The sequence below is a fragment of the Triturus cristatus genome, chromosome 3_1 (assembly GCF_964204655.1).
Source record: "Triturus cristatus chromosome 3_1, aTriCri1.1, whole genome shotgun sequence".
Classification (NCBI taxonomy): Eukaryota; Metazoa; Chordata; class Amphibia; order Caudata; family Salamandridae; genus Triturus; species Triturus cristatus.
In genome coordinates, this window is record NC_140583.1 from 516,603,807 (window position 1) to 516,631,258 (window position 27,452).

Genomic DNA, 27,452 nt, shown 5'->3' on the forward strand with positions numbered 1-27,452 from the left:
GCACTTCACTCTAGTCTGCCCGTTCCTGTGGGCAGACGCGAGAAGTGCTGCTAGTCTTCTTGGGGCATGGGGGAGTGAGATGGCACTCCCCCTCCTTGCTATGGCTATCAGGCCCACAGATGGGGACCTGGGCCCCTCTCACCTTCGCAGGAATGAGACGTTGCTTTCCCATTCTCAACTCTTCTTGAAGCCAGGGATGGGGTACTGAGCCTCCTTCCTAGCATCAGGAGGAGGCTCAGTGGCGCTCCGTCAAACATTTTCTTCTCGGGCCTAGGGATGGGGTCCTGCCCCCTTTCTGCTTCTTGTGGGGAAAGTGCAATGCGCTTCCCGCATTTCTTTTGCTTGGGGTGGCCTCTGGGCTGGGAGGAGGTCAAAGGTCACTCTACATTTATACTAGGAAATCTCAGGCCCCGTTGGGCTGATTTTGATGATCCTAGTCTACTTTGGATCCTGGTGGAAAGCCATGGCCACCTGGAGCACTTTTATCATGCCTCCGGGTCTCAAGGGGTGACACATTTACAGGGAGTTGGCTTAATTGGCTCCATGTACCAGTCTTTCTTATTATCCTATGGGCTTCTCTTCATCATGGTGCAGATACCCAATCTGTACTCCAACTGGTCCGCAGGAGATGTAAGGAAGCCAACAACCCTAGTCTCTGGGTAGTGCCTCCCTGGTGCTGGGGTCAATCAGAGGTAGAGTCCTAAGTCCAAGGTACAGTCAGGAGGTTTCTCCTTCCAATTCTCCATGGCATCAGCCTCCAGTCCTAGTGTTCCTCAGAGCAGCACATCCAAGGGAGAGCTGTCCCTCCTGCGCAAAACATTTAAAGGGAGAGGCGGGGTGCCATCAGGGATCCTGAGGTGCCACATCACCTCTCCGCCCCTGCTTCAACCTTCTTGCACAGGCTTCTGGGGTACTTCAAGATGGTATCACCCAGGAGTCACTTGCCGCATGTGCTCTGGGGGTCTCACCCTCGCTGACATCACTGACAGGGCCTTCCCCCAGCAGTGGGGATTCACTGAGGAGGACCATACGATCCTTGCCTGAATGTAGGGTTTGGATTCTCTTTGTAGCAACCTAGGTCGTATTTCCTTTATTGCCTTGAAGATAATATACATTGATTTAAATGTGATCCTCTCTTTCGCTGGAAGCCAGTGGAGCTCCTTAAGGGTGCCATTAGAAGAGGGTGTTATTAGACGTTTATCTATGCAAGTTTTGCTGCAGCTGCTTGCACTCTATATAGCCTTTTTTTAAGTAGTCTGGAGCTCCATGTAGCAGCGAATTGCAATACTTAATTTGGTTAAAAAGGTGCTTTGAACCACTAACTTTCTTTCTGGCTGTGGCAGTGTTTGTATGATTTTCCTCAGGTTCCCAAGAAGTCCAAAACTTGTAGCTACTGTCTTATTGACAGGTGTCTCCATAGAGAGATTGTTTTCAATAAATACTTCCAAATTACGTGCTGACTTGTCCAAGCCCAGAAATCGTATCGGAGTATATTTGTAAATAAACTAATATCACCAAACACAGTAAATAAGAAAGACACAACACAAACAAAGTCCAACACTAATTCATAAATGTGGGAAATATTTGATATTTTAAAGAACACCAAAATAGCAAAAATCCTATTTAGATAATTGGAGATCTGAATTTCTAAAGAATAAATAAAAGAATGTATTTATAGCTCCCAAAAGGCTACATCGCCACTCGCGGTACGAGTGAGGGATACCAGGACAATCTCAAAGTTTTCAGGCCGACTGCAATGGACTGCAGGCCAGCTAGGCTGTGAGCTAGCTAGGTCCCAGACAACTATTTTTCTTTCGAGTTAAACATTTTCTTCGTTATTTTGTCTTGTTGGTGGGTCATCGGGCTGGTTGGATCAGAAGTTCAAGCTTGACAACAGCGGCCTGCTGCATCTTGGTGCTTGGTGAAAAGGTGGCAGTTGTTTTCTTAATGGTGAGGAGAGCCCCGGAGGGGGCGAACTTAGCGGTCGCGTCCAGGGAATGCTTTGTCAATGGCAGCCTGCTTCTACAGGTAGATCCCATTCTTCTCTTTTACCTTCAGAGTTAGAAATGTTTCTGGTTCTCTATAGTTTGTCAGCTGGACGAACCTGCATGGTAGGCCTGATCGGCAAATCAACGTTGGAGGCTTCACTCTCAACGTTGAGCAAGTCTTTTCTTGGAGCGTTTCTGCAATACTTTGCCTAAAGTTTCTATTTTCCAGATCTTGATATTTCGTTTGTTCGTGGAGATAAGTGTCCTCTGGCACTGGCCAAGTTTTCAGAGGCTCTGTGGTGCCACTTGGGGGCGAGGACTCTATCCGCCACAATGCACTTGGGCACTCCAGGACAAATCCAGTTACAACTATTGGGGTGTCCTCTCTTTGGTTGTGCTAGTGACTTCTTCTGCTGTGTTTTACCTGTTTCGTGTCAGGGAGTCCACTCCTTCCCTTTTGGAGTCTGTCACAGTCCTTTCTTTGTGGAGCCTTGTGAGTGCAGCAAATGCAGTCTTCTAGAGTGAAATCCTCTCTTTGGTGTAGTTCATGGACCTGGCAAGGCCGTCCCTTTTCTCTTCTTCTTTTACAGGCAGTGATCTATTAAGCTCTGCAGTGCTGCCTAATTTATCTATGATTTCTGGTCTGGAGGAGAAGGGCATCCTAACCAATAGACAATAAGCAACCTCCCTCTAGTAAGACCACTTCCTGTGAAGCCAGGAATTCAACATTCTCCCATTAATTGAAATGGGGGAATTTCTCTTGGTGTGTGTGTCTGTGTACCCAACCCAGAGGTGTAACTAACAATATACTACATTCCCCTTCCAGCTCCTCTCCTTATCTAATTAGAGGGGCTCCCATGTGGCAAGAGCTCAAGGAAGTGGAGGTGGCCTAGGTCCTGGGACATCTGTTTCCTTCCGAGGCTCCTGCCTCTGGAGTCCAGCTCATCTACCCAGCCCACTTCCAATCCCTGGCTACTCCAGGAAGGAGAAGTCCTCCAACCAAATGGCAGAATTGTTGCAGCCCCAGCCTCTTCACACCTACTCAGGGAGCAGATTGGCCTAGGCTGTCAAAGGCTGACCGATTAGAAGATCCTGCTACAGGTCTGCTTTAAATAATTTCATGATAGTAAGTTCTAAATCTACTGTTTTACGGTTCCTACAAACATTGTAGGGCTGTGTATTAGACCAACACAAACTTCACAGCATAGAGACTTAGTACACATATACCATTAGTGAGTTTTGGTGTTTTTCGGCTAGCTCATAGTACCATATCCAACCCCTAAACTGACATGGGTAACAAATATTATTGGCAACCTCGAACATGACACTGATTCTCAATGACTCTGTGGAAACAGATCTAACCCTTTCGTTTGGTCATTTCTGCATGCCCTTGGTAAACACAAGAAAGATATAACAATGCATTTTCAAACATTTATTGAAATGATTGTATTCTTGCAAAGAAAGCATCAGCTGTGATTATTAGAAAGACTAGATGTCACTGTAATCAGCGTGGTCATTGGGGCTATCACCACTACCAGAGGGAGGAATGTCTATGGCTACTTTTCCCTTCCAGGTCATATAAAACCTCTTTTAGATTGTCTCTGCTTTTTATAACTATGCACCTATCCTTTGATGCACATAGGGCAGACCTTAGGGGTGACTTATAGGTGATATAAATGTAGTTTCGGACTTTGAAAGTGCTTTGAATTCCAAAGTCAAATTTGGACACAGTTTTATTTTATAACCAACCTGCAAGGTAGGTCTGGATTTCCAATTACATAATAAAAATCAATCCACACGTAAGTGGATTAAACCCACAGGAGTCTCTAAACCTACATGCCCGAACATATATTGTGGACTTACAGGCAGGTTGCCCTAACCAATGAAAATGATACCAATCAGCATATACTTTTAGTGGATAGAACACTTGCCCCAGGCCTGGTTAGCAGACCAAGGATACTTTCAGAGCCAGTAACCACCAGCATCAGTCCAAACAATGGGGCAGTGATCAGGGCAAAAGGGATCACATTCTTACACTGGTGTAACACATATCTCTACCTTGTCCATATTTGTTTTAAATTTGCCAGCATTGCAACTCGTAAGGACTGTTGATATCTCCCTAAAAAGTAAAGTTACTTCCTACGTCAGTGGGCGAGATTTCAAAATTGACAGAGGTATCTCCTGGTTGGATTCTGCTTTGTCCGATTACAACTGATCTAGTGTTCCTGCACCTTGATTTCCCAGGTGTAGGAAAAGAAGGCCCAATTTTATCAGACAGAAAATCCAGCCACATGCCAGCCTCAGCCCCTACCTCTACCCTATTCTCTTTTATACAGGATCGGACTATGGAACACTGTATTCTACAAGCTACCTTACCTACAATTGCCAGACACACACGCCAGGCCCCTCCTTGCCCTACTCAAGCCTATTTATCATCTGCTGAGTTCCAGGGGAATAGCCTTGGTGGAATAGACTCTGAATAACCACAGTTCGGTGCAGGAATACTGGCCTGAAATGTTATTACCTGCCGCACGGTATTACCACACATATCTGGCCAACTAGTAACTGGGGCTGCTATGTCCTTTTTTTCATGATGTCATTTGAGAAACCAGCCTCTTCATATTTCTTTAAGCAATTCCGATATCAATCGATTAATTAGCAAACTTAGATGGTTTATATTTGTGGGGGGTAAAGGTAGATTGAAATATTTTGCAATCCTTTATAGTGATGAGTATTTATCTCTTGTGAACGTTCGGACTACATGGGGAATAGACTGAATGTTCTCATTGATCACCACTTCAGCTTTAACTCATCTAGGGCCATATGTAGGTAGCCTAATACCGGTCGGTAACGGCCGATTTTCAGTAAATATACCGTTACCGACCGGTATTTAGGCTTTTACTATGTAGGGGGAACATTTCAGGATTCAGTAATTTACCGAATCGGTAAAATTACCGAATCGGTAATTTTACCGAATCGGTAAATACCGAATCCTGAAATGAGATGTAGGTGACACTCAAATGAGTGATGTGTAGGGAAAATAATTCGGTATTTAGCACCAAATATATGTTGGTGCTAAATACCGAATTCATTTCAAAAAGCAATATTTTGCTGGACTAACAGTGCCATGTGGCAGACATACATGCCCTTAGGGCATGTATGTGCGCCACATGTGCACACATGCAGGAATCAGGGGTGCAACAGGGTGTCAATGTGACACCCTGCCACCCTTGAATGTGCTCCCCCCATTACCGAATCGGTATTTACCGATTCGGTAATGAGGCATACCTTCCCATTGATTCAATCAATGGGAAGGTATGCCTCATTACCGAATCGGTAAATACCGATTCGGTAATTACCGAATTTCTCCGATTCGGTAATATTTACTGAATGATTACCTACATACGAGTTACCACTTCTTAAATACCGAATCGGTAAAGTTCGGTATTTAAGAAGTGGTAACTTGTATGCTACCTACATATGGCCCCTAGTGTATTACCTCTAGCTGACCACAATTTCGAAAATCACTTTTGATAAATACTTCAGCAGAGACTTTGGTATGGGTTTGAACAATTGTAAAGCACCAAATTCACTAGAGTACACTTAGACTTTGTCTTGTCTACTGACGAGTCACCAGGGGGAATGGATGCCCATCACTATATGCCCAACCACCATATTTGAAGTGTCCTGCTCTCTTGGCAATGAATGGTTGTCGACATTCCTCCTGCTGACACAGCAAGAGACTTGATGATGAAAACACAGCGCTGAGAATATTGCCATGCAATGGCTGGACATTATTTTTGTTTTCCAGAAACAAGCACTTTATTAAACAAAGTGTGTGGTAATTTTCTGCATTTTTCCCACTCGTGAGCACTGCCTGTCAGATAAGTTTAGGATCTCAGCCTTCAGATTCTTAATAGACTTTACGCCCTCCTCACCCACTAAGTTTATAAACCTTCATTGTGTTATATTGTACATTCAAGCCACAATTAGGAGCTGGGGTTATCATCTGGATCGGAATTCCAGGCTGTGCGGTAACTATTTCAACCCCTCTCATTCCCCTTGACAGATTTTTTCTGGTCAAATCTGCTGCAATTTATCAGAGGAGAGAAAGATAGTTGAGTTAGGGTTTTGTGTGGATTTTCTTTAATGAAATTTCAAAAGACAGTCCATTATAGCTTATAGAATAATAGTGGAATATTGCCAAACACATGGCTGTCACATTTGCCCGCTTAGTGAAACTGAAAAAATTAACAAAACAAGCTATTATACAGTGGGCAATAGAAACAGTTTTTCTGAATACATAAAGTATAGTTGTAGTCTGCAACCGTCCGAGTGACAGCGATATCTGACCTTGGAGTAGTCCAACCAAAATATATTTGGGTATGGCAATCAAAGGTCCACACAGAAACAAGGTAAATTTTACATCGAATATAACATATAAAAATCCTTCGTTCCATAACCCACCCACCCCCCAAGCTTCCATTAAGACAATCAACATTTAAATAAATATTTTTGATTTCTTCTTTGCAAACCTACTAATGCTTGATCCCAATGTGCAATGAGTATGAGGGCCCTCCACCCTGTTCCCCAGTCACTGTTTCATTCAAGTCCTTTCTCTAATCCATGGGGGCATATGGCACCCATCAAATCACTCGTTGCACTGCCTGCTCCCAGAGACTGCCCATCAGACGAATCACGTGCAGTGTTTCAAGGAGGATCTGCTGATCCCTCATCATCAATGCCCCAAGCGGGTGTCTGTCATGCATGCTGTCCAGTAGAGAGCGTTCCCAATTAGACTCCCCATCCAGCCAGGGAACAGCATGCTGGAGTTGTGCCACCAGATAATACAGTTCCAGATCGGGAACTTTCATTCCCCCCCCTTGTCCCATTCTCATTTCAAAGTACTGAGGCTCACTCTACACCTCTTGCCTGCCCAGAGGAGCTCTACAATCAGCTTATCTAGTTTCCGAAATACCCTTTGTGGAATTTCATACATTGCAACTGGCAGCATGTAGAGACATTGTATCAATATAGGCATTTTAATTAAGGCTATCTTCCCCATTAGTGACAGTCTCAGTGTATTCGAGAATGTTAACGAAGGGCGTAAGTTCAAGAAGAATTTGTCCACATTCAGATAGTGTTGCTCGCTGTGTATCATCTGTATGCCAGGATATTTAACATCTTCTACCTTCCCGGGTAGCCATGCATCCGGAAGACTGGCAACAGAGAGGTCCATCAGGCGGCCCAATGGGAATAGGGCAGGCTTTGTGTTATTATCCCGTAGACCTGAGAATTCCACAAATTTTCCATAACATTAAGCATCATTATCCCAGACATGTCCTGCTAATACAGGTAAATCTTGGCATCATTAGTGTACATGGAGACAACATAATCAGTATTAATAACTCATATACCTCATCCATGGAGAGACTTCCTAAGTCTGCATGCAAGTGCCTTTATAGCAATGGCAACATTTAGGGGTGACACCAGGCATCCTTGGCGTGTGCCATGCTGTAGGACAATTTCTGCGAGATCTATTGTCCGGTTCTCACCCGAGCCAGTGGATTTGAGTAGAGTAGTTTAACCCAGTTAATGTGGGTGTTTCCTAGTCCTATTCGATTGAGTACCTGCCAGATATAATCCCAATGCACCAAGTTAAAAGCTAGCTCAATGTCAATAAAGCCAACCATGTTATTGTCCTCATCTAGATCTGGTGCGTGCAGTACGTGGGTTAATCGATGCAGCTTGCTACAGGTGTTCCTTAGCAGGACAAATCCCAACTGATCGGTATGGATCAGAGTAGGGAGGTGGGCAGCAATCGGGCCACCAGCTTTAAGTCTTCATTCAATATGGAGAGCGGACAGTAGGAACCAACCTCCAAGGGGTCCCTCCCTGATTTTGTTATTACTACTATGAGGGCCTCTCTCATGGAATCCAGTAGTAACCCCCTTTCAAGGGCCTCCTCAAATACTGGGAGTAGCTTATCTACCAGGGACTCAGGGAAGAGTTAAAAAAAATCAGCAGGGAGTCCGTCACACCCAGTGCCTTAGCTGTTTTAAATGCGGTCACTGCATCAAACAATTCTTGTTTGGTTGGGGGGGGGTGGGGCAAATTGTTCACAATCCTCAGGGGATAGCCGCGGTAACAGCTGTGCCTATCTCAGCAATTTGGTATCCAGGTCCAAGATTGGGCTGTATACACCTCCTGCAGATGTGCCGTGGAGACGTAATTAATGTCCTGTTATGTATACATGACCAGACCCAGTGGTTCCTCATGGCCATGATAGGCTGTATCGAGGAATCAGACCATATCAAGCGAGCCAGTAGATGGCCAGCTTTATTACCCTCCATATACAGTCCCTGCCTCCCAGTATTACGGGTGTGTTTCTCTTGCTGATCCCATATTTCAAATATCTTTTTGCGTTGTCGGTCCCATTACCCACTCACCTCAGGCTTAATGGCCAGTTGTTTCTCCAGTGTCACCTGGGTCATTTCTTAGCGAGTTAAATCTCCCTCCAAAGTGTGGCAAATGCTGACTGTGGTAGCCAAGCACAACCACCACTGTCATGGCATCCCAGTCAGAAGCCCCGCCAACTGCATTGCCAGTTGTGATCAAAGTACTGTGTAAGGGTTTCCATCAGTGTGACCTGAAAAACCTGATCAGTTAGCGTGCCTGAACTTAACCTCCCTAACGGTACCTTAGGTGTCTGCCGTACCAGGGAAAACGCTATCAGGAGCGAAGAATGGCTGAATTTATACATAGCCAAGTAATGCACATCCAGCAGCCTATATGTACTGGCTGTTGGGATGAAACAAAAATGTCTAGACAGCTATAGGTGCTCATTGCTGGTGTAAATCAAGAATAATCAAGAGTATTTGGGTGTTGAAAGCGCCAATGTAAACTGTATTTTTGGGAGCGCAGGGGACATACAGGGTTTAGTACCTAACCCAGGGTGGGGGGGGGGGCATCTGTCAAGCTGGCCAATGAGGACACAATTAAAATCGTTCACCATGATAACCTTCGCCGTCACAGGTACCTTGGTGGCTTCCAACATGGAGCCCATAAAGGCACCGTCATCAATATCGGGAGCATATATGTTGATTAATCAGATGTCATGCACATCAAGTGTGCTTTCCAGTATTACAAACTTTCCCTCCTCATCTTCTATGACCCATGTGTGGCTAAAAGGGACCCCTGGGGCTGCCCATACTAGGGCTCCTGAAGCGTACTCAGAATAGGAGGTGGCATAAACCTGTCCCCTCCACCTCTTTTTCAAACATTTAAGGCACTCGCCCCACAGGTGCGTCTCTTGGAGAAAGTCCACTGTTCCTCTATATCTTCGAAGGACTGCGTGTACCCTGTGGCGCTTTTCTAGATTATTTAGCTCTCGGACATTCCAGGGGGAAACCAAAGTCCACGCCCCCTGCCTCCATTCTCCTCAAAGAAAAGGGCACTCACCACAGCAGGCCCGTAAACACAGCCCCAGAGGCCGCAGATGCGACTACCGCCGGTGATGGCACCTCTGGCAGCCAGAACAGGTATGCCGGGCCCAGACTCTTCCCATACAGAAGCAGGCTGTAGTAGGTCAGGATCTTTAGTCCAAGGGACGTCAATGAGCCCTAACCTCTGTGCCTAGCCCCCTTACGATCACAGCCCTTCTATTCCAGCCACAGGCTGGCCCCCTCGGTCTCCTCTGCAGGCCTCACCAAACCGACTCAGGTCTCCTGTGTCGGCGCTCGGGAGCTACTCAGTCCCAATTGGCAGCCGCCATGGCACCGTCAGTTGCATCCACTCCAGGGCGGTGTCCACGGGCATATCGTCCCCTTCCACGGCAGCCTTGACTCCCGGCTACAGTTTCCAATCTAGCAGTGGTTCGCAGCCCAGGCGATATGGGCGCACTGTCTCCCACTGAATTCTCAACTGGGTCCTCTTTTCTCTTTCCACAAGCCCCCACTAGGGCCTCAGCAACAGGAGGACAAGTCTGCCCCAGTGCTTAATTTGGGCCGGAGCTTTCCGGTGCTTAGCACCGGCACCTTTTTCTCAGGGCCGGGTCTACAATTTACAACTGCACGACTGCACTGCAATCTATACGTGTCAAACAGTAAATTAAATATATTTGCCTTACTGCAGTGTTCATTTCACACTCTGACAGAGTCTCCGGAGCGAGTCCGTCGGTGAAGAAGAGTGTTTTGTGCAGTGTTCAGAGAGCGAGCCCGTAAGCCCGATAATAAATCAATCTCTGCCACCGCCAATCTATTTGGTCTCAGTGTTGCTGGTGGGCGGGCCGAACATTAGGATGTAATTGATTCTACTGTGGGGGGTAGAGGGCTGCGGCAGCGTGCCGTGCGTAACCTTCTATGATTCCAGGGACGGTGGACCACGCCCATCCCCAACACACACGCACTTGCGCACGAGTCACCATCAGGGCAGCACCAGTTAGCAAGATGTGAAGCAGCAGCAGGCCTGCAGTCCTGGCAGTGCCACCACGCAGTGAGTAATAAAAGAAAATGCTGCTTTTACTGGCGCGTGTTGATGGTCACCAAAACTGAGTCAGAGTCTCAGAGGCCCCAGCAATAAGGCCCCAGCAGTCATGCCACTGGAGTCGGGTGGGGCACTGTGTGCAGTGCAATGCTCCGAGGCTGCCGGAAGGTCATGGCCTTTGCTTAATTTATTTTAACCCATGTCTGTCTAAAGTGTCTGACTCTGACTTGCTTGCTCAAAAGAAATTAAATCGATCATAAAAGCCAAAGCGCCAGTGGAATTAAAACAGATCTGATAATATTTCTGTAAATCATAACCACATCATGTGATTTGCATGGTGTAGGAAGTACCACTAGGCCGGAAGTAGTGCTCTGGTCTGCGCAGCCTTCCTGTCCATAGACGGCGGTTCCTGCTGTTTTATGTTCTTAGGTACTAAAACAAAACACTGCAAATTGCTTTCACCATAAAGGGACGGTAGCAGCAGAAAGAGATATATTTCATGGCAGCTGTCAATCCCGGCGACCTTGAGGCCCAGTGCTCTGGTCTGCGCAGCCTTCCTGTCCATAGCAGTGCTTAATTTGTAAAATATGAAGTGCAGGTGCTCAAATCTTTGTCGGAGGCCACACCTACTTTTCTATGGCCCCACCCACTTCCTCCATTGGCCCCACCCACTTCCTCCATTGGCCCCGCCCACTTCCTCTATTAGCTCCACCCACTTCCTCAACCGGCACTGCGAAAAGACAGATGAATTTCAGCAAGGGAGCCTTCCTCATAGTAAGGTTTTGATAGGAGTTTCCCCTGCCCTGTGAAAATGTTGCATACAAAACGTAAGCAGTATAGTAAAAAGACCACATCCCTGGACCACCAGCAGTAATGTCCTGGTTTAGGTTAGCACTGCAGTGATACTGGCTGCGGTGGTTATGCAGGGGCGTGGCGCGTGCGAGCGAGTGGTCATGTGACTAAAATCTGCGCACGCCGCCGCGCGTACAGCGGCCCCTACCCCCCCCCTATCAGAACAGTTAGAAGTTAGAGAACCAAAATCCAGCCCGCCCCTGGTGCCCCAATAAATCAGTGTGTGTGCCAGACACACAGTACTACTGCTGCCAGTGTGTTTCCTCCTGGTCCCGACTCCCGTGCCCGCTCACCTTCAAAGCACAGCGCACGCACAGTCAACTGTGCAGTGCACGCGTCACGCACGGCCCACTCACTGTGTGAATGTAAGTGACCAAGAAAGGTTGCGGCCGCGGCTGGGCCTCAAGGTCGCCGGGATTGACAGCTGCCATGAATTATATCTATTTCTGCTGCTACCGTCCCTTTATGGTGAAAGCAATTTGCAGTGTTTTGTTTTAGTACCTAAGAAATTAAACAGGGGCTCCTCAACCAGCAGGAACCGCTGTCTATGGACAGGAAGGCTGCGCAGAACAGAGCACTACTTCCGGCCTAGTGGTACTTCCTACACCGTGCAAATCACATGATGTGGTTATGATTTACAGAAATATTATCACATCTGTTTTAATTCCACTGGCGCTTTGGCTTTTATGATCGATTTAATTTCTTTTGAGCAAGCAGGTCAGAGTCAGACACTTTAGACAGACATGGGTTAAAATAAATTAAGCAAAGGCCATGACCTTCCGGCAGCCTCGGAGCATTGCACTGCACACAGTGCCCCACCCGACTCCGGTGGTATGACTGCTGGGGCCTTATTGCTGGGCCTCTGAGACTCTGACTCAGTTCTGGTGACCGTCAACACGCGCCAGTAAAAGCAGCATTTTCTTTTATTACTCACTGCGTGGTGGCACTGCCAGGACTGCAGGCCTGCTGCTGCTTCACATCTTGCTAACTGGTGCTGCCCTGATGGTGACTCGTGCGCAAGTGCGTGTGTGTTGGGGATGGGCGTGGTCCACCGTCCCTGGAATCATAGAAGGTTACGCACGGCACGCTGCCGCAGCCCTCTACCCCCCATAGTAGAATCAATTACATCCTAATGTTCGGCCCGCCCACCAGCAACACTGAGACCAAATAGATTCGCGGTGGAAGAGATCGATTTATTATCGGGCTTACGGGCTCGCTCTCTGAACACTGCACAAAACACTCTTCTTCACCGACAGACTCGCTCCGGAGACTCTGTCAGAGTGTGAAATGAACACTGCAGTAAGGCAAATATACGTAATTTACTGTTTGACACGTATAGATTGCAGTGCAGTCGTGCAGTTGTAAATTGTAGACCCGGCCCTGAAAAAAGGTGCCGGTGCTAAGCACCGGAAAGCTCCGGCCCAAATTAAGCACTGGTCCATAGACGGTGGTTCCTGCTGGTTGAGGAGCCCCTGTTTTATGTTCTTAGGTACTAAAAAAAAACACTGCAAATTGCTTTCACCATAAAGGGACGGTAGCAGCAGAAATAGATATATTTCATGGCAGCTGTCAATCCCGGCGACCTTGAGGCCCAGCCGCGGCCGCAACCCTTCTTGGTCACTTACATTCCAAAAGTGAGTGGGCCGTGCGTGATGCGTGCACTGCACAGTTGACTGTGCGTGCGCTGTGCTTTGAAGGTGAGCGGGTGCGGGAGTCGGGACCAGGAGGAAACACACTGGCGGCAGTAGTACTGTGTGTCTGGCACACACACTGATTTATTGGGGCACCAGGGGCGGGCTGGATTTTGGTTCTCTAACTTCTAACTGTTCTGATATGGGGGGGTAGGGGCCGCTGTACGTGCGGCAGCGTGCGCAGATTTTAGTCACATGACCACTCGCTCGCGCGCGCCACGCCCTTGCATAACCACCGCAGCCAGTATCACTGCAGTGCTAACCTAAACCAGGACATTACTGCTGGTGGTTCTGGTAGCATTGTTGGGTACTACTACTGGGTAGAGCAAACAGCAGCAGCAGTGTACCAGGCTGCCTAATCTTGTAAAAAGTTATTCATTGAGCCGGACCGTACCACGAGTAACGTAACGGTAAGAATAAGATTGAAGTTAATTGCCATTCCAATACCGTCAGGCGTCTGTTGTGTCTCTTGCTTATCCCCTTGTCCCTCTCCCTCCCCTGTCTTCACCGCGCGCCCCTCCCTGCGCGTGCTCCTCCACCAGCTGGAATGTTGACAGCTGGACGTTCTATGTTGACAGTTATGACAGTTGCTTCTACCGACTTGTCAGGCATTTGCACCTAGCCTCCCTGGTTGGTGTGTCGTCCTTTATACCATTAAATAACCTATTACTTACGACTTCTGAGTATTCATCTTTACAATTTGGCGACGAGGAGGTCGGACGACGCACATATAAAGAACCTACGTGATGAGAGTTATCTGATGATTGAAGACTTCAAGGAAAAAAAAATTAATAAAAGGAATTCGGGAGGAAGAAAAGAAAAAAATGAAGGTGTGTAATGCAGCATATGAAATAAATGAATCCAGAGAATGAAATAAAGCAGAATGAGAGATAAGTGCACCGGATTGGTGTGTGGACATTAGTTGCACTTGTCGGAATCCAAGAGATAAGGACAACGGAGGAAGTATGAAAGCATGAAGAAGTCGCGGATCGGTGAATTCAACTAGCATTGTCGATGTCAAAGGTACGAGCAAAGGGTAAAATTGCCTGTAGTGCTAAGTTAAAACGGCGATACGGATAGTTGAATGACGATCTGAACGACATGCAGTTTCTTCAAAAAGGTGAATAATGGACAAGGTATGAAACTGAACTCACCTCAGAGTAGCAGGAGTTGTGTGTGAAGAGAATTCTCCTCAGCAGTTGTGGCGAACTCATTTTCAAGCGTCGTGATGCAGAAATCGACGTAAGCGAGAAGTGTAGCAAGCGGTCTAGTTATTTTTTTTTACACTCAACCACGTACAGGAAGTGTGCGTGCGGCCATCTTTCAGGAAGTGTCTAATTTAAACAGCAACAATCTCTGGAAAAGCATTACGGAGCATTTCGAGGCCACATCGGTTCGCATAGAGTGCATCCTTGGATGGGGATTTGATGCTGGCAAAGCGCTAATAATTGAGCAGGTGAGATTCTCCTTGACATTCGATGGAGATGTGATAGAAACTGTTTCAATAGTTAAATACTGAGGAACTTTTTGCCTAATTAGAAGGCAATGGCAAATTGACTTTACTGGTGTAAAGAAAAATAAAAGGAAACTTGAGAGACAGAAATATTGGATAAACGCTTGAGTCTGATTGAAACACTGTGGCACACTGAATTGGCTGTACTTGTGAAAAAATCTATATTTGAGAGACATTTTAATATTGTGCAAAAAGATTGCTATGGCGTCGGCGAACATATACAATTTGCAACCCCCAGAAGCATTTTTAAAAGGGTCTGGTGTGCCAACTGTGAAATGGGAAGAGTGGAAGGAGTATTTTTGTAACTACATATCTACATTTGATAAGGAGGATGAACCACTCAAACAGGAGGAAAAGAAAAAAATATTGTTACACTGTTTAGGTGCAGGAGGTCTTAAAGTGTACAATAATATAACTAAAAAAGTAAGAGTTGGAGAAGATAGGAATGTTTATGACGAAGCAATGGAAGATTTGGATGGGTATTACAAACCAACGGTTTGTGTAGCAGTACACAGTTATAAATTTACAGAAGAAAACAAGGAAAGGAGGAAAGCATTGATGACTACGTATCTGCATCAAAGAACTTGGCGCTCTCATGCAAGTTTGAAAACATGCACGATGACTTGATTAGGGATCGGATAGTAATGTGTGCTGCAAATTCAAACATACAGGACGCATTATGGGCTAAAGGGGAGAAACCACTACAACAGGTAGTTGAAATCGTAAAGAAAGCCGAACTGACTGGTCGTTGTGCTAAGGAGGTAATTAATGAGGGAAAAAGCAAAGCAGAAGAAGCAAGTGTGGTGGCAAAAATAAGTGGGTCCAAGAAAGTTTATAAAAACAGAGTGAAGGACGCACCTAAATTCAAAGGTAATGCTGGTACGTATGAACAATTAAAGTGTTACCGCTGTGGTAGTAGTAAGCATTTAGCAAATGACTGGAAGTGCCCAGCAAGGAATAACAAATGCTCGCAATGTGGAATAATTGGTCATTTCCAAAAAGCTTGTAAAAGGAAAATAAAAGAAAAGGTGAAATTTGTAGAGGATGAGGAGGAAGAGGAGTGTGAGCAAGACTCCTCGGATGACTCGGAGTATAATTTGTGTGTATTAAATGTAACAGAGGCAAATGTTAATGAGGAAGAAGAGAAAAGCAAAAAAAAGAAACCCATATGCTTAATTGAATAGGTGGTGTAAATATAAGTATAGTAGCAGACTCTGGCTCACCCTGCATGATAGTTAACCAAGATGTTAGGAGAGGAAAATTCAGGGAAAAAATTGGGAAGCATTTGGAAAAACCAGACATCTCGCTAAAAACGTTCACGGGTGAACCGATTGAACTTGTGGGTTTCAAGGAACTTACGTTTGCATTTAAGGAAAGGAAAACTAGCAGCAAGTTGTACGTTGCAGTCACTGGCCCTTCTGTGTTGGGTTGGAAGGACCAGGGAAAACTTGGGATTACTCTAAATCCGAACAGTGTAGAACCTGTACTAGTGACTCAACAAGAGGTGCTTCCGGGTTGTGATTTGGTTAACAAGTTCCCCAAAGTATTTAATGGAAGAATTGGAAAACTAAAGGGGTTCCAACACATAATAAAACTGAAAGATGATGCAGTACCCTGCCTGCATAAGGTAAGACAAATCCCTTTAACACTAAGGGAGGAGGTGAGATCAGAAATAAATAAGCTATTGGAAGCAGAAATAATTGAAAACACAGAATCGTCAGAATGGGTCGCTCCCCTGGTAGTCACAAGAAGGGGCAATGGAAAATGAGATTGTGCATTGATTTGCGCGATCTCAATAAAAATATTCTTATTGACCAATACCCCTTACCAAGGATCAATGAGATGTTGTCACTCACAAAAGGTATGACAATATTTTCAACTATAGACCTAGCCGCTGCATACCACCAGGTACCCTTGCATCCAGAAATCAGACACCTCACCACCTTTGTTTCTCCTTTTGGTTGTTTCAGGTTTAAAAGGGTACCTTTTGGATTAGCATCGGCAGCAGCATTATTCCAGAGACTAATGCATGAAATATTCAAAGGTGTGAAAAAGTTACTCATCTTCCAAGATGATATTCTTATTATGGGTAAAGACCAAACTGATCATGACAACAGACTAGTACAGGTACTTAAGATCTTGGATAAAAATGGGTTGACAGCAGAGTACAAGAAGTGCAAGTTCAGCGAATATTCTGTCACTTACCTGGGTCATGAGATCACAAAAGAAGGTATAAAACCTAAGAAAGATCTAATAAAAGCTACCAAGGATGCTCCAGTCCCGCAAAATAAGGAAGAACTCAGAGCATTTTTGGGACTAGTTGAGTACTATTCAAAGTTTGTAAGGAACTTTTCTATGAAAACGTACTGCATACGAACCCTTTTAAAAAATAAGAACAAATTTGAATGAGACCAAGACTGTGATAACTGTTTCAAAAGCCTAAAAAAAGAAATCTGCGATGCACCACCTCAGAAAGGGTTTGACAACAGTCTTACTTGTGTGGTCACTACGGATGCCAGCAGTAAAGGAGTTGGTGCAGTCCTTACACAGGTTGAGTGCGATGGGAAGCAAGCCACCATTGCATTTGCCTCACGCTCTTTATCAACCAGCGAGGAGAAGTACTCGGTCATTGAGCGTGAGGCCTTGGCTTGTGTGTGAGGCCTAGAACATTACAGGCAGTACATTTGGGGGAAAAGGATAGTTCTGCGATGTGACCACAAACCATTGACAAAAGTACTGACTGTGAAAGGTTTATATAATGCGTCACCTAGGTTGGCAAGATTGTCAATAAAACTGTTGGATTACAACTATGAAATTCAATACTTGCCTGGTACAAAGAATGTGGTTGCGGACTTTCTTAGTAGATTGCCGTTGCAAATTGAGGAAAAAGGAGTAAAGGAAGAAGAACTCTGTGTTGCAAGCATCAACGAAGAATTTCCTAGCATAACTAAAGAAACCTGGGAAAAAGAGAGTCTTAAGGACGAAACAATGAGTGAGGTTAGGAAAAACATTGTTGTAGGGTGGCCTAGGAAAACACTCCTAAAAAATGAACTGCGGCCCTTCTGGGAATTGAGAAATGAGTTATCGGTGGAAAACGATCTGGTTTTGAGACAGGAGAAGGTGATACCCCCAACTACATTAAGAGAAAGACTTATCGACATTTGCCATCAGGGTCATTTAGGAATTAACAAAACAAAACAAAGAATTAAGAACTGGTACTGGTGGCCGGGGTGCGACATCCAAATTGAAAGAGCAGTGAGGAACTGTATACAATGCGAAAATTCAGATAAGCCATAAACTACCCTTAGACCCCCCCTCCAACCATTGAATTGTCCGAACATGCCATGGGAGAGAGTAGGGATCGACATAATGAGTCCTGTAAGGTGGCAAGAAGAACAGGTGCACTTACTGGTTTTGGTTGGTCACTTTTCAAAATGGCCGGAAGTAAAGATTTGTAGAAAGGTAGATGCATCTGACATCATCACGTTCAGGGATAGCATATTCAGCAGAGAAGGCATACCTAAAACCATTGTCAGTGACAATGGAAGTCAATACACGTCAGACGTGTTCAGGAAATTTGTTGACAGGAATGGTATAACTCACAAGACTACTTCCGTTTACCACCCTGCAGGCAATGGGGCTGTGGAGAGGTTTAATAGAGTTATTAAAGGGACAATCCAGTTGGCTAACAACAATGGGAAGTGTTGGAGGAAAGAACTTAACAAAATGATTTGGGGGTATAGGATTACCCCTGGAGAGAAAACCCTGATAAGTCCATTTGAAATTATGAGAGGCAGAACACCAGTGTCTAAAGATAATATCGGATGGCAAAAGAATGCAAAGAGATCAGAGAGGTCAGCAGAAAAAGTTAGGGAAAGAATTCAAGAGGCACAGGACTTGTGTAAAGGTAAATATGACAGCAAACATAACTGCAAAATTATCAACTTAAAAGAAGGCGATAAAGTAAGAGTAAGGAGGAGTGGACACATAGTGAAGGGACAAAGTAGGTTTACTGAACCGCTAAGAGTGGAGAAAGTATTTTGCAACTCGGCACTCCTCAGTGATGGAAGAGTTTGGCATGCAACCGCGTTGTCGGTTTGTAAAGGATCGGATGGTGTACAAAGATGTTTAAAAGAACAGGAACCAAAGGATGTAGAGGAGGAAAGGGTTGTGCTAGACAAGTATGATTGGCTAAACCAAGAATCTTCTGATTCTGACGAGAATGGTGATAACATGTGGTTAGCATCCACTATGCAATGCAGTGGTGACAGTCAGGAACGTGGGATTATTGAATCCATTGGTAGGATCAGAGAACTTAGCACAAGTGCCTCTGAGGGATCCCCTGGCGAGAGAAGTGTTACAACGGATGTGGATGACCAAGATGCCGTGGAGCCCAGTGAGGAAAGGAGTTATTCTGTTACCAGTGCTACCATTAGCTCCTTAGAGTCAAGCGACTGCCAGGCATCTGGTCAAGAACTGGTACCGGAAAGGAACACTTTGGAAGAGGGAGCCAGCACTAGTAGATGTGGTCGTAGCGTGGTTAAACCCAGCAAATACAAAGACTTCATTTGCGAATAGTTATACAGTATGTTTTCAGTTAGCTTTCCTTTCCTGCCTTCCTTATACACTTTTTCCATTCTCAGGGAAGGAGATGTGTTGTGTCCATTGCTTATCCCCTTGTCCCTCTCCCTCCCCTGTCTTCACCGCGCGCCCCTCCCTGCGCGTGCTCCTCCACCAGCTGGAATGTTGACAACTGGACGTTCTATGTTGACAGTTATGACAGTTGCTTCTACCGACTTGTCAGGCATTTGCACCTAGCCTCCCTGGTTGGTGTGTCGTCCTTTATACCATTAAATAACCTATTACTTACGACTTCTGAGTATTCATCTTTACAGCGTCAGTACTGAATACCGTGTAAAAATGCTGTATTTTTATTTTGGGTAGTGTGTGAGTGAGGGTCTGGATTCCGGTTGCATTGTAAGTTCACCAGCGTGGGGCGGGGAGAGAGGGGCAGCTCTTTAATACTGATTATTTATTAGGAATAAAAATAGGATGCAAATGCTGCCTGAAATTCAGATTCACTAAAGGCTCACCGGCCATTGCGGTATACCATATAGTCATGCTGGCGCCGCATTACTGTACTGACCTGCGCTGCGCAGGCTGCGGGTTTAAGTAAAACTATTAGGCCCTGCTCAGCCTGCTGCCCTAGCCTACCCACCCAGCCGCTTGCTGACTTGTTGTCCAATGATGGCGGCTGGAGCGCAGCAGATCCCGATGCCTATGGTAATGGTTTCACTTTCTTTCTCGGGTGTGGTGTGGCATTGTCGCAATGGATAGTGATGCAATATATAATATTACTTTTTAAAGTGATTCCCGGGGGTTCAGGTCTCATTGTTCTTGTATTATATTTGTTGGTATGTTTTAGTTGTTGTCGACATCTGAGTGCAGAGTGCACAGCCTGTTGGGTATGAATAGTACATTGTTGTGCAAAGCAAAGTTCCCCCCCTCCCCACCTCCCCACAGTAGTAACCATATAATGCTAACCCGTACCAAATGTTTACCCACACTGCTTAGAACAAGCACACGTGACCGACACAAATTTCGATCAGCAGCTGAACGGCTTTCTCATGGGAATCGTTAAAAGGACATTGAAAAGAGAAATGCAAACTCTAAATGCTGAGCTGGTTATCGGTGATTCCTTGCCAAGCACTAGGGCCAGACTAGAGACTTCAGAAGCGACTGAACTGACAATCATGTATAACATCGCACAATATAAAAATCAAAATGGTATCAAAGTAATGTGACAGTGACATCAGTCAATATGGTAATTTTGAAAGCCATTTCCGTGCCAATCCGCACCAAGTTGTAAATGTCTTCTTTCAGGTCACCGTTATTTATCTAACCTCTTATTTATGTTAATGCAAAGTTTCAATCAACTGAGGTGTTCTTATTGGTGCAGTAATCGATCTGTTCAATATTTCAGATTTATTTCAGCTTTACTCTAGTGTTTACTTGGCTATGGCTGGCTTGCGTGTTATGTTCAAGACCAGTGGTCGAAGTGGGTGGGATCAGCAGGGCATGGCGCGCCCCTACTTTGTTAATTCTAAAGATTCCTTCCCCCTACTTTTTTATTTTGAAAATGCGTCCCAGCTCGCAAGAAATCACCATTGCCTATCAAGAAAGCTCAGCCTCAGCGTTCCTGGCGTTCGTTGGAGGACGGGCGGCAGAGAGGTAACAGGACTCTGTCTTTTCTTGCCCAGAGAAGAAACATACAATGTCCACTTCTGCTCCGCCGTTTCAGCTGCCCCCCCCTCTTTTCCCTTTTCCCTCTCTTTCTGTCTAGCAGTTCTTCTCTTACTGAAAACTGTCATTTCAAGACGAGGTTCTCACTCTGTTTCCTCTCCTTTCTTTTATTTGCTCCCCTGTGAAATGGAGCCAAAAAAAAAAACATTTTTGCTGGAAATGTCGTTTTTTAATTCCAAAGTGCAGCATCTGGAATAAAAGGTTACAAATATGAAAACTAACTAAAGTATGACAGGGTGGTAGCAAACTGGCCGGATTGATTTTATTCACACCCAAACACATTAGCGCCACTTTTACAGAGTTTGCCAGTAAAGCGCTATTTTTGTTTTCTTGTCTTTGTTTTCCCTGGGCTTGCAACTAGTGCACCAATCCTGGAGCTACTGCAAAGTGTGGATTGGAAAATAAAATGTGTACTGCGGCTCTGGGTCCAGGGATGTGGTCTTTTTACTATACTGCTTATGTTTTGTATGCAACATTTTTACAGGGCAGGGGAAACTCCTATTAAAACCTTACTATGAGGAAGGCTCCCTTGCTGAAATTCATCTGTCTTTTCGCAGTGCCGGTTGAGGAAGTGGGTGGAGCTAATAGAGGAAGTGGGTGGAGCCAATGGAGGAAGTGGGTGGGGCCAATGGAGGAAGTGGGTGGGGCCATAGAAAAGTAGGTGTGGCCTCCGACAAAGATTTGAGCACCTGCACTTCATATCTTACAAATTAAGCACTGGTCTGCCCATATGTGGAAGGTCAGCGCGGCCCAGGTGTGGATTAGGCTCTCTTTGAAGGGAGATACTACGAAACATCTTACCGACCACAGGGCTTGGCCAAACCCCTATGCCTCATCCCGGAATGGAAAAAAGGTATTTACAGTGCTCAAAATTACCTTACCCTGGACTAACAGTACTTGGCTGTGTCGTAACTATCTCACCCTTTTCCAACCGTCTTGGAGTTGGGGCATCAATGCGCAACTTGTTTGCTGCAATACAGATCTTCTGCATCAAGTGTCATATGGCTGCTTTGTCATAATCGTCCAGGGTTCCTACTTGGTAACATAATCGTCCAGGGTTCCTACTTGGTAACATGTTAAACCATTTGGTTCATGTTTTTTCTGGCTCTTTGTATTCTTAGACTCTGTATGCATCTTGAAACAGTATGGGTTGTACAAATTATGAGATGTTACTTAGTTGGCTCTAATGTCTCAGTGGATTAATGCATCCCCTGCAAAAATCAATGGTTGATTTCATAATGACAAGCTTGAATTATTTTGGGTGCATTCTGCCGTTCGTTATCTCAAGATCAATAAAATGCCTAGCATTGCGTTGGCTAGCAATAAACATCTGTTACGAAGAGCTAATAAATCCCAGAGTGAAAAAGGATCTCAAAAACAGGTTTAGTTATATATTCCTTAAATACACAGTGACATGCATTGTGCCTTTTGGGGATTCAGAAATATAGCTGAGTATTTTGTTTAGTAGGTGGTGGGCACCTGTTCTTAATGTGGAAGGCGACTGCAAAGAAGATATGATATGATGAAAGTTTATAGGTAATAGGCAATTTACTGCAGATGGTTTCAATTATTAGCCACAAAGAAATGTACACGATCCGACCGGTGAGACATAACTACCTCTTTCAGAATGGTATCCAATGTCCCTCAGGTGTACACCCTGAATATCGAACCACAATATCGGTGAGACACAATCATGAGGACAAAATATTGAATACAAATCTTGAAAGGTTAGTAAGTCTAGTTTTCCTATCCCTACCTCCAAAATATGTACCTGCAGGGTACATATATCTTCAAGGTAAGTAGATGTGGAGTTAGCAATAGTAAATCTTTACTTCCCTGTATACACGTACGTTCCAATAATTTAGCCCTCTAGATTCTGCCCTAAAGATTCTTTTACCTCCATATTATTGTTATCCATATTCAGTAGTACAACCGCTCTTTAGAAGCTTGCATATGTTATAATATGATATGTTAATGGTATTTATTTAGCGCACGTACACCATACGTTTTTATGGCGCTAAGGTACATTGAGTGCTGCCGCTAAGTGGTTCATTCGTACGCCTGGCAAAAAAAACTGGTCTTTAAGAGCTTGAATTGAGGATACAAAGTCATCAATCTGATCATCTGGAGTAGGAGAATTCCAGAATTATGGGGCCAGAACGGCGAATCCTAGACCCCGCAGTTTATTATGTTTGAAAGAAGAAGGAGTAACTAAGAGGTTGAGGTGGGAAAACCCAATATTCCGAGTAGGGGGAGTATCTCTGTACCCGATAAGAAACAAACACTGGACATTTGCCATAGAGCGCTTTAAATATGATGCATCCCAACTTGAATGCAGTGTGTTCAGCAACCGGAAGCCAGTGTAACCTTTTCATAATCGGGGTGACATGGTGCCATCTCGGCTGGTGATAAATTAATCTAGCGGCCTGATTTTACACCAGTTACAGTCTTTAGGATTGATATGCTGATATAATAAGGTAGAGAGAACTGGCATAGTCAATATGAGAAATGACTAAGGCCAGTACTACTTGGGTCAGGGCATCGGTGGTAAGAAATCTGCTAATCTTCCTGATCCTCTGGAGCTGAAAGAAGCAGGTAGAAACCACTGTCCCAATCTGGGATTTCATCGACAGGTCACTGTCAATAGTGATGCTGAGGCTTTTAATAGATCTAGACGGAAAGAGGTTCCCTAACTCTGGTGGCCAGAAGTTGGAGTTCCAGGGGTTTGAGGGCCCTCCTATTAGGATCAATTCAGTTTTATCTGGATTCAGCTTCAAGTGATTACCGTTCATCCAGTTAGTAATATATCGCATAGTTGTTTGAAAGTTAGAGACTGAGGCAGGAGAGTTGTCAATGTCAAAAATCAGTTGGAGATCATCAGCATGGCTGAAGGCGAACGCCTTCTTTTCACCCAGGGATTGAATAAGGGGATACAAATATAAGGTGCGGCGAAAGGGAGGAGCCTTGCGGCACCCCACATGTCAATTTTACTATGGAGGAATGGAATTCAGTGATGCGTACCGCTTGCGAGCAATCCTCAAGAAAGGATGTGAGCCACTTGAGGGCCAGGCCCTGTATCCAGTCAACCAGCAGTTCGTAGTCGACCGTGTCAAAAGCGGCAGACATATCAAGAAGCACCAGGGCCTGTATGATACCCTCGCATAGTAAGCCAAATGTAGAACTTAATAGCAAACATAAAACTCCTTTCCCGCAGGAAGGAATGGCTTCGAGGAGATTTAAAGCTGCCATTTGAGTAAAACAAAATACACAGATTTTACAGAGATTTGAATCAAGGCTTTTAAACATTTCAGTTGAATAAATGTCATTTTGAAAGCATTCTCATGAAGTATTTATCCGTCTGCCTGCAAGGCATTAAGTTGCTAATAATATCTTACCACTAGCTTGAAATCGCAGTTAAAAATAAACTTGATCTTTAAAGCAACCTTTGCTTCATTGGATTTCTATGTTTAATGGTCGCTCCACAGGCAATCTTGGTTTCCAGAGGAAAGATTAGTTGATTGCCTCTAAAAACAAGTATTACTTTTATCTTGTTCTGTGTGCAGCCACGTTGAAGAAAAGGCCCTACATACAAGCGTGTTCTTGACTTTCACTGCCAACCAATCAGTATATCAAGTATCTTTTCAGATGTTATCAGTAAATTTGTTGAATTTTGAATTCATCCAAAAATGCCATTGAAATGTGATTTTTTTTTTTAAAGCTTAATATAGGGTGCTGGCTTAGAAAATTATCAGCATTGTCCTAACCCCTTACCCTGTTATAAATCCCATTTTTCTTCACCTCTATAGGCCTGTCATATTTCATTTGAAGACTGCTTTTATGATATCTTCCAGGCATCCAAACCAATGAGAGATTCTTCTAATTAAAATGGTCACGCTTTCTTACTGTGGAATCTATTTTCTATAAACCTGTGGATAGGCTGATAAACTGCAGCTCATTAACTAATGAATAGTTATTATTTGCACTGCACTGCTTTAGCTGGTATGAAGCTTCAGTTGTTTAAACCTGAAATTAATTGATGAAACTTATCAAGCGAAAACACACCTGACTTTTACTCTTATTTTTAGCGTAGCAGTTTGACAATTTGCCTAGCTCATTTTGAATTGTGAAAATAAGGCAAAAGTTCTAACTAGTTTCACCGGTGTCATCTGCACTGTGCCACATACATTGTGATGCCTTAACTCTTTCTGGTCATGGTGGTATCTAAAATATACAGTAAAGTCAGAGGTGAATTTGCCAAATAACTTGGTTCTGCTGTAACTGACATTTCATGTATGTAAAAGTCAATGCCGCATTGAAGGAGACAATGGCTTGAATGGAACCTGTTTCTGCTTATTTAGGTAACTGGAGATCCAATCATCTATTATTAGGGCTCAGAGACCACACTGTGGCTGTAAAGTTCGCATATTAATCCCAAGGACCCCATTTCACAAAGAGCCTCTGCACTAGTGGCAGAATCTCTGCCAGCCATGCAGACACCTATTCACTCACCCATACAGTCACTAGACACCTACTTACCCACCCATGCAGCCACTTACACTGCCACTGACTACCCACACAGCCACTGACACACCCACACACCAATACTGCCACTCACAAAGCAATTCACTGGCACAGCTACTCACACACCAACTTATTCACCCATACAGCCATTCAAACACCCATACACACAAGGATACATACAGTCACAGAGCCACTCACATTATATGTTAGAAGCAGTATCACTCAGTAGTAGTGCACCTAGTATACTAATTTATAGTAGATTAGTATATATGTTTAACAATCATAAACTCTTAGAAAACATTTGCACTCGCTGGTTGATGTCATCAGTGATGTCATTTGAGATGTCATCAGTGATATCATCTGTGAAGTCACTGACCATGTCATGACTGCTGTAATATGTGAGGTCATAACAGTTCAGGTAATTATAACTGCTGAATTTCACTGGCTTTGTATGAGTGAAACCTAAGCCTAACTATAATGTCCCTGTAACCTTTGTTTTTTTCAGTGAAAAAAATTATATATATATATATTAACTGAAAAAAACCAAAGGTTTCAGGGGCGTTATAGTTAGGAATTGGCATTTAAAAAACCTTAGAAATTCACTGAAAAAAACATAGGTTTCAGGGGCGTTATAGTTAGCTGGACGTTTCCCTCGTACAAAACCCTAGAAATTCCCCTGTTATAGTTAGTTCAGCTAACTATAACTCGCGCCCCCGCAATGCACTGCTGATGACGTCACATATTACATCACTCATGACATGGTCAGTGACATCACTGATGACATCTCAAATGACATCACTGATGACATCACTGATGACGTCATCCATGTGATAAATTAGTGTATCTTCTCACACCCTAATATAACCTTTGATACACCGACTCAAAATTTCAGACGGCCATTTTGAAAACCATAGATACTCCAATACCAATAACTACATACCCACTCATTGACTCTTAGGTCTACATACACCTCCACTCACTCACCTGTACAGTCACTCATACTTACAGTCACTCCGTACAAGACTATCATATGCATTTATACACCTTTATAGACACTAACACACCACCAATCATCCATTGAGGTACCAACACACCTAGTCAGTTGTGCAAATAATTAAACACAGTCCAATGTACTCACCTATACAGTTAAACACATTCAAGTTCACTTACTCATAAAAATACTAACAAATTCTGACACTCGTATACAATTACTAATACAAGCACACACTCATCCATACAGCGACTTCCGCAATCACACACTCTCACATATAGATAGTTATATACTCTTACACACATATACACTGCGTTTCACATATGTAGTTACTGACACATGTACAACTGAGATATACATTCAATCACTAACACACTCATACATACACTCACCCAACCATACAGTCCATCACAGTTGCACTCATAAAACAATGCACCCATAGAATCACCCACTCACACATCTATGCACAGAGTCACACACACCCTACCCACACAAACACTCAGGCACCCATACAGATACTCAGACAACCAATCAATAACCCATAAAGCTATTCAGAAAACCATGCAGCCACTTATACACCAACACACAGACACATACAGACATTCATACAGTTTAGTCACTAGTCTGCAGTAAGATACATTTAATGACTCACTTATAGAGTCATTTACGCACCTAGAAAATCCCCCATTCACACACTTATACACCCACTCATTCTTCCATAGGCCTTTCACTATAAATATATAAAACATATTTAAACTTTTCAGAAAAACACACATTCACTGGATGATGTCATCAGTGATGTCATCAGTGATGTCATTTGAGATGTTATCAGTGATGTCATCAGTGATGTCACTGACCATGTCATGAGTGATGTAATATGTGACGTCATCAGCAGTGCATTGCGGGGGCGTGAGTTATAGTTAGATGAACTAACTATAACAGGGGAATTTCTATGGTTTTGTACGAGGGAAATGTCCAGCTAACTATAACGCCCCTGAAACCTATGGTTTTCTTCAGATAATTTCTAAGCTTTTTTGAATGCCAATTCCTAACTATAACGCCCCTGAAACCTTTGTTTTTTTCAGTGAATTTCAAATGTTTTTTAAATG